Here is an 8,655-nt window from a genome sequence, read left to right on the forward strand (position 1 = left end):
GGCTTTGCTGAAAATTCTGAAAAAAGCCTATGTTCCTCAGGAGATAACAATCAATCAGTTAGAAACGGTGGTGTCAAATGTCAATGCCAGCCATGGGTTGGGTTTCACTGATTTAGATCTAACTGTGGATGGGAGGAATCATAATCGGGCTTTACACATTGCTATGGAATGTAAAGGGGTTGTGCTTTCGCATGTGTTGGTTGATACCGGCTCCTCTTTAAATGTGTTGTCGAAGAAAGCCTTGGTGAAGCTGGAATGTGAAGGGTTGATCTTGACGCCCACTGACCTGATAGTGAGAGCTTTCGACGGTTCGAAGCGGGCTGTGTTCGGGGAAGTGGAGCTCCCGGTGAAGATTGGGCCCGAGGTGTTCAAGTCGGTATTTTATGTCATGGATATTCAGCCGGCATACAGTTGCCTGTTGGGTCGCCCATGGATTTATGCTGCTGGGGCAGTGACCTCGACTTTGCACCAAAAGTTGAAGTATATCTGGGACGGGCAGGTCGTCACAGTCTGCGGAGAGGAGGATATCTTCGTCAGCCATTTGTCATCGTTCAAGTATGTTGAAATGGATGGTGAGATATGGGAAACGCCAAGTCAAGCATTCGAAACCGTCAAGGTGGAGAATGCTCTTTTTGCCAAAGAAGAGGAGAAACCGTCCATTTCTTCGTATAAGCAGGCCGCTGAGATGGTGAAAAGTGGAGAAGCTCCGGGTTGGGGGAAGATGATGGACATCGCCGCCAAGAAAGACAGATTTGGAGTGGGTTATCAGTCGGGTCGAGGCTCGTCTGGACAAGGTAGAGGACGTCGTCCGTCATTCACATTCACCAGTGCTGGCATCTGGGATCTAGATCACATCTGTATGGTGAGTGAAGAAGTTGACAGTGACTGCGAGATGGATCAATGGATAAAGTCGTGCGTACCAGGGATGGAAGTCCAAAAATGGAAGGCCGAACAGATCATCACCGTCACTCTACTTGAAGAGTAATATTTTCTGTTTTCAATTTTATCTGCATGAAAGCCATACGTTTTGCCCGAAACGTAATGGTTCATTGTAAGGCCACCTCATGTTTCATTTTGCAATTTCTTGCATCATAAATAAAAGGATGTTTTTCAATTAAAAGCGGTGTTCCCTGTTTTTCATTTATTTTTGCAGTTTAAAAACAAAATAAAAATGGCAATGTTTTCATTTTCCTTTTCAATTTGTCTCGCTCCGGTTCTAAAGCAATGCATGAATCAACATTCATGCAGATGCGATCATTCTCCGAATCTCATTGATAACGATCCTGTTACACTCTCATATGATTTCGAAAATCCGATCTATCATGCCGAAGAAGAAGGCGAAGAAGATTGTGAACTGCCGGGGGAATTAGCCAGGTTGTTGAAACAAAAGGAGAAGGTGATTCAGCCGCACGATGAGCAAGTTGAGATAGTGAATCTGGGTACCGACGAGGGCAGAAAAGAAGTAAAGATCGGGGCCGCGTTGGAGGCGAGTGTCAAAAGCAGAATGATAGCCTTGTTGAGAGAGCATGTCGACATCTTCGCCTGGTCTTATCAAGATATGCCAGGGTTGGATACCAATATCGTTGTGCACAAGCTACCGTTGAGAGCAGATTGTCCTCCAGTGAAGCAGAAGTTGCGCAGAACTCGACCTGAGATGGCAATGAAAATTAAAGAGGAGGTTCAGAAGCAGTGGGATGCTGGTTTCCTAGCTGTCACTGATTATCCGCCTTGGGTCGCAAATATTGTGCCAGTCCCGAAGAAGGATGGGAATGTGAGAATGTGTGTGGACTACCGGGATCTGAACAGAGCTAGCCCGAAGGATGATTTCCCATTACCTCACATTGATGTGTTGGTAGATAATACAGCTCAATTCTCGGTGTTTTCCTTCATGGATGGCTTTTCTGGCTATAATCAAATCAAAATGTCGCCAGATGATATGGAGAAAACAACGTTCATCACACCGTGGGGCACTTTTTGCTATAAGGTGATGCCATTTGGTCTCAAGAACGCCGGTGCTACTTATCAGAGGGCCATGGTGACTTTGTTTCATGATATGATTCATCATGAAATTGAATGCTATGTTGATGACATGATAGCAAAGTCCCAGACTGAAGAGGGGCATTTGGTAGATCTGGCCAAGTTGTTTGACCGATTGAGACAGTTCAGACTGAGGTTGAATCCGAATAAGTGCACTTTCGGGGTGCGGTCCGGTAAATTGCTGGGGTTCATTGTAAGTGAAAAAGGAAACGAGGTTGATCCTGCTAAAGTAAAAGCAATAAGAGAAATGCCTGAATCGAGAACAGAGAAAGAGGTTCGTGGTTTCTTAGGTAGATTGAACTACATTTCACGGTTCATATCTCATCTAACAGCCACGTGTGAGCCAATATTCAAGTTATTGAGAAAAGATCAAACAGTCAGGTGGAATAATGATTGCCAAGCGGCATTTGAAAAGATAAAAGAGTATTTGCAAGAGCCTCTGATTCTGATGCCTCCTGTGGAGGGACGACCGTTAATTCTGTACTTGACGGTCCTCGAGGGGTCTATGGGGTGTGTATTGGGGCAGCATGACGAGTCTGGTCGAAAAGAGCATGCCATATACTACCTTAGCAAAAAGTTTACCGACTGTGAAACAAGATATTCACTGCTCGAGAAAACTTGTTGTTCTTTGGTCTGGGCTGCTCGCCGACTGAGGCAGTATATGCTGGTTCATACCACTTTATTGATTTCCAAGATGGATCCAATCAAGTACATTTTTGAGAAGCCAGCATCGACCGGACGGGTTGCGAGGTGGCAAATGATTTTGACTGAATATGATATCCAGTATACCTCTCAGAAAGCAATCAAGGGGAGTGTATTGTCTGATTACCTCGCCCAGCAACCTATTGAGGATTATCAACCGATGAAGTTTGAATTCCCTGATGAGGACATCATGTTTCTCAAATCGAAGGATTGTGAGGAACCGATCCCGGAGGAGGGGCCTGACCCTGAATCCGAATGGATTCTGATGTTTGATGGGGCCGTTAACGTGAATAGTAGCGGAGTGGGTGCTGTTTTGGTTACGCCGAAAGGATCCCACATTCCTTTTGCTGCCCGGCTAACATTTGAGTGCACCAACAACGTGGCTGAATACGAAGCTTGTATCCTGGGGATTGAAGAGGCGATTGATTTGAGAATCAAGAACCTTGTAATATATGGAGATTCAGCCTTGGTTGTGAATCAGGTTAACGGAAAATGGTATACGCATCAATCTCATTTAGTTCCATACCGGGATTATACGAGGAGATTGTTGACGTTTTTCACCAAGGTGAAAATGCATCATGTGCCTAGAGAAGAGAATCCCTTTAGCAGATGCTTTGGCTACTCTGGCTGCCTTGATTAAGGTGCAGTGGTGGAATCAGTTCCCCAGTGTTGAGGTGGGACGTCTGGATAAACCGACTTATGTGTTTGTTGTTGATACAGCGCCTGATGATGAGAAGCTGTGGTATTACGATATCAAGCGCTATCTGGAGACCCAAGAGTATCCTGAGGGAGCATCCAAGAAGGACCGAAAGACTCTGCGGAGGTTGGCCATGGTGTTCTACTTGAATAAGGACGGGGTTTTGTACAAGAGGAATTTCGATTGGGTTTTGCTCAGATGTGTTGATGATAAAGAAGCAAGCCAGTTGATGAAAGAGGTTCACGAGGGGTCGTTCGATACCCATGCCAGTGGGAATGCAATGGTGAAGAAGCTGCTAAGGGCAGGTTATTATTGGATGACAATGGAGGCCCAATGTTTCAATTTCGTGCGGAAGTGTCATAAATGCCAGATTTATGTTGACAAGGTGCACGTGCCTCCAAATCCGTTGAGTTTGATGTCGTCTCCGTGGCCGTTTGCTATGTGGGGCATTGATATGATTGGGAAGATTGAGCCTACGGCTTCGAATGGGCATCGGTTCATATTGGTGGCTATTGATTACTTCACCAAATGGGTGGAAGCAGCCTCTTATGCAAACGTGACGAAGTAGGTCGTCGCCAGATTCCTAAAAAGAGATATCATTTGCAGATATGGGGTTCCTGAGAGAATCATTACTGATAATGGTTCTAATTTGAACAATAAGATGATGGCGGACTTGTGCCGGGAATTCAAGATCGAGCATCACAATTCTTCTCCTTATCGTCCGAAGATGAATGGGGCGGTCGAGGCAGCCAATAAGAATATTAAGAAGATTGTGCAGAAGATGGTTGTGACCTATAAGGACTGGCACGAGATGTTGCCGTTTGCATTGCATGGGTATCGAACTTCGGTGCGTACATCTATTGGGGCAACGCCTTTCTCGTTGGTATATGGAATGGAAGCCGTGCTATCGGTTGAGGTTCAAATTCCCTCTTTGGGAGTCCTGATGGACGTGAAGTTGCAAGAGGCTGAATGGGTAAGAACTCGGTACGAAGAGTTGAGCCTGATTGAGGAAAAGAGGCTGGCGGCCATTTGTCATGGGCAGTTGTACCAGCAGCGGATGAAGCGTGCTTTTGACCGAAAAGTACGACCTCGTGTGTATCACGTAGGAGATCTGGTGCTGAAAAGGATCCTTCCTCCTCAAAACAATCGTAGGGGCAAGTGGACACCCAATTATGAAGGTCCATTCGTGGTCAAGAAGGTTTTCTCTGGCGGAGCCTTGTTGTTAACGACCATGGATGGCGAAGATTTTCCATCCCCTGTGAATGCAGACGCAGTTAAAAAATACTTTGTATAAAGAGACCCGCTGGACGGAAAGAATAAAATAGTCCAGGCAAAAATGGGCATCCCGGCGAACAAAAAAAAAATGAAAAAAGGTTCGGGCAAAAATTAGGGATAAAAGGAAAAAAAACTGTACACCCGGCAAGTCGAAAACCTGAAAGGGCGGCTTGGGCATAAAAGGGTATCCCGATGGACTGAAAACCCGAAAGGGCGGTCCAGGAAAAAGAGGGATTGAAACGAGTAACTGCGTCTGGCATGATCGTTTACTTTGGATATGACATGGATAATCTCCGACAGGGATCGGTCTGAAGCGTCTTGTTCAGAAGGCAGAAAGCACGGAGAGTCTGAGGACATATGGGGTGTAACCGAGTTGGAACTCGATGAGATCACGGTTTCACATTGCCATTAGGATAGATTTTTCCTTTTGTGCGCAATTACCTCTTTTCAGGAATTGCTTCCTTTGTATAGCTCGGTTTTGAGCCGCACCTTTTCAATCAATAAAATGCATATTCAGTCAAATAATTTTGTTTTTGTTTTCATTACCGCTTTGATTGCAAAAACATCCAGCTATTTTTGATAAAGAATCTTTGCATTTCAAAACATACAGGTCCCTTCCAATGCATGTTTATAAGATTGAAAGCTTGAAATCTTATTCGGAAGGTCGAGTGACTCAGGTGTTAAAATCTTGGCACGCCTGGGGCACGTTTTTATCTAACGATCTCTTTTGCAGGAGCTGTTAGATATTTTCACTCACTTGCAGGTTGTGATGCGGAGCTTTTGACAAAAGATCCCCGTGGAGTCCAATCAGGGACGAATGAATGGAGGAATGGTGAAAAGACGACGAAAGACGTACAATGATCCTGAATATTAATCAAGAAGACTCTTCAAAGTCTGAGGATTGGAAAGTTTGTATGAATCCCAGGAGTTCGATCGCCGTGGAGTACGGAGGAGTCGGGAATACAAGGTGATGAATCAGAAAAGTCCAGAAGAGTCTGGGAGCTCTCAAAAGTGGAAAGCTGACACCGGATTTGGATGTTAAATACCAGTGGTTCGACGAGTCGACGGGTGTTCTGCGCTAGAATTTCCTTGTTTCCCCAAGCAGAGGCGGAACTGTTATCTCCCTAGCAGATTCAGGGTCTGTGTCTTCCCTAGCAGGGTCGGGATGGTTATCTCCCCAGCAGGTTTTAGATCGATGTTTCCTCAGCAGCCAGGCCTGAAGGTTGCTATTTCCCAGCAGAGGTATCTATTGGTAGTTGTTTCCCCTGGCATGGTGGAGCTTGTTAATCCCCCAGCAAGTCAGAGACCGTTGTTTCCCCACAGAGTGAGTTGGTGGTTTATTCCCCAGCGAAGTCCCCAAGCAGATCGGGTTTAGTGGAGGTTATCCCTGGTAAGGGTGGCCTATTTCCCAGCAGCAGTGCTATTCCCCCAGCAGGGTGGAGGTTGGAGTGTTAGTGGGTTCCTCAGCAGAGTGCCTCGAGCTCCCCAGGAGAGTCCCTTGAAGGGGATACTTTTTATGCATTCATCATATAGATAAGCATAGCATATTGCATAATGAATTGCGTAGCATTTCCATAATTATGGAGCATTGCGCTAAAAAAAACCATGCATCATCATTGCAAGCATAAGCTAGTCTCAAGCCGTGGTTACCGTTTGAGATTTGGTTTCGCCAGTGGGTGAAGATGCTACTCAAGCCGTGGTTACCGTTTGAGAAGTGGTTTCGCTAGTTGGAAGATCAGCATCGGCGTTGCAAGCATCGGTTACTCAAGCCGTGGTTACCGCCTGAGAATCGGTTTCGCCGGATGGTGAAGATGTTACTCCGAGGAGTTTAGCATCGTGGTGTTGGGTCAACCGTGTTCCCCAGTAGTGCGATACTGGAGGAAATTTCTGTCGTGCGAGATGGAGGTTGGAAGATGTTACTCTGAGGAGTTCAGCATCATGACGTTGGAGCAATAATGTTCCCCAGTAGTGCGATATTGGTGGAAACTTTTCCGTCGGGCGGAGATGGAAATAAAATCAAAGAACGTTACGCGATCAGCGCGAAAACACATTTGGATTGGAGAAAAGGAAGTGTTGCGGCATTTTCTGGAGAACGGGGTTCAAACGGAGATTGGAGTTGAAGATTATATCCGGGATGAGGTCCTCAGGATTATCTTCTGATCATGTGTCACCTTAGACTTTGGCTGAGGCCGACAGAGGTCGTTATGGGTGTCTTCTGAGGAAGAGATGCACATGTTACCTTCCTTTCGTGAAGGTGTACCCTCTGATATGTCGCCATCAGAGTGGTGTTTTGGTGTTAATTCCGGCGTTGCCAGCGGAATTATCACAAGAAAGCGGAGAACGGGGTTCAAATGGAGAGAGGGAAATGTTGCGGCATTTTCTAGAGAGCGGGGTCCAAATGGAGAAAGGGAGACACGGGGTGTTTTCTGGAGAACGGGGTTCACAATGGCGATCGCGAGTTATCGTCAGGCGACTGGGGTTCAATTGGAGAGCGGGGTTCATTGTTTGGCAAACAAGACTACTATGAAGGTGTCGGGGTTCAACTGCGGTGATCCGGGATCATTCCCGCGAAAGAAAATATTTGTTCGGGGTTCAAGAAAAATGAAAAAGAGGAAATCAATCAGAAAGTTTCGGGGTTCAAGAAAAAGAGAAAATAATAATCCCCAGCGGATGCGGTGTTCAGGCCATGGTGTCATACGGTGAACTGACTTTAGGTGTTTTGCTTTTGGAAAGCAAATGTCGCAGTTAGCAAGAGTCGCCACCGACTTTTCTTTCATCCAATAAGAAAAGGTGGAAAAGAACAGGAAATACCTTAATTAGATTTTGGGTTCGGGAGGTACATTATACAAAGGGAAGGTGTTAGCACCCTTTGTATCCATGGTTATCCATGGGCTCTTAATTGCTTGATCACTTATGTTTTTCTTGTCTGAAAAAGTGTGTGAGAGCTGTTTAGAAAATGTTTTGAAAAGAGAGTTTAACTTTGTAATGATTCTTGTACGAATGTATACAAAGTATTTATCTCGTTTAATTTTGAAAGTTATTTAGAAAAATATAACTTGACAATGATTTTAGTACGAATGTATGCCAAGTGGTGATTTTCTAATTGAGGTTTTGAAAAGTGTGAGGTGTGAAAAGTAGTTTAAGTTGTGAGCAAGCATTTAGGAGTTATACCTACCCAAGGTCTTTATGGGCATTTCCTATCCTTATAAGGGTAAAACTGTCCTTACTATTGAGGAGTAAGTAGTTTTATCCTTTGGATGTAAAAGGGTCATCGTAGGGTCATCGATTGGTCATTGAAGGCAGCATTTGTAAGGATACCTTAGCATTCGAAGGGACGATCATCGTTTAACCGTAGGCTATACCGAAGGGTCATCGAGGGACAAAGGCAACATTCGAGGGACTATGATGATTTAACCGAAGGGTCTTTGCTAAGTGCATCCCCACATTCGCGGGACATGACCATAATACAGTAATATCGTAGGGTAACAAAGAGAGGTCCAAGATCGCATATTTAAAGGGCAAAGTTTTACAATTAATTAGATAGCCGTAATCGATTAAGTAATTAGGTCCACATTAACATCGATGAAATCAATACATTAAAATCAGCTAGGTAATTTAAGGTGGGTCTCCACATTAAAATTAATACATTAAAATCAGTTAAGTGATTTAGGGTGAATCTCCATAAGGGTATCCCACAAATAAAGTGGAATACCTACCAAGCTATCTTTTCCGGGGATAGGTGAACCTTTACAAAACTCAGCAAACATGTCAGAATACCAAATCAGGGTGCAATCGAGAATTACCCCACAAAAGAAATCACAACAGTAATAGGATCAGATAAACAATGCATGGCTATGATAAAACATGTCAAATGAGCAAAAAAAAAATCAGAACAGAAAAGCCAACTACTGTCACGTTCGCTCCTGCTTCGCCTAGCGAAGGCT

This window comes from Lathyrus oleraceus, chromosome 6 (assembly GCF_024323335.1).
Source record: "Lathyrus oleraceus cultivar Zhongwan6 chromosome 6, CAAS_Psat_ZW6_1.0, whole genome shotgun sequence".
Classification (NCBI taxonomy): domain Eukaryota; kingdom Viridiplantae; phylum Streptophyta; class Magnoliopsida; order Fabales; family Fabaceae; genus Lathyrus; species Lathyrus oleraceus.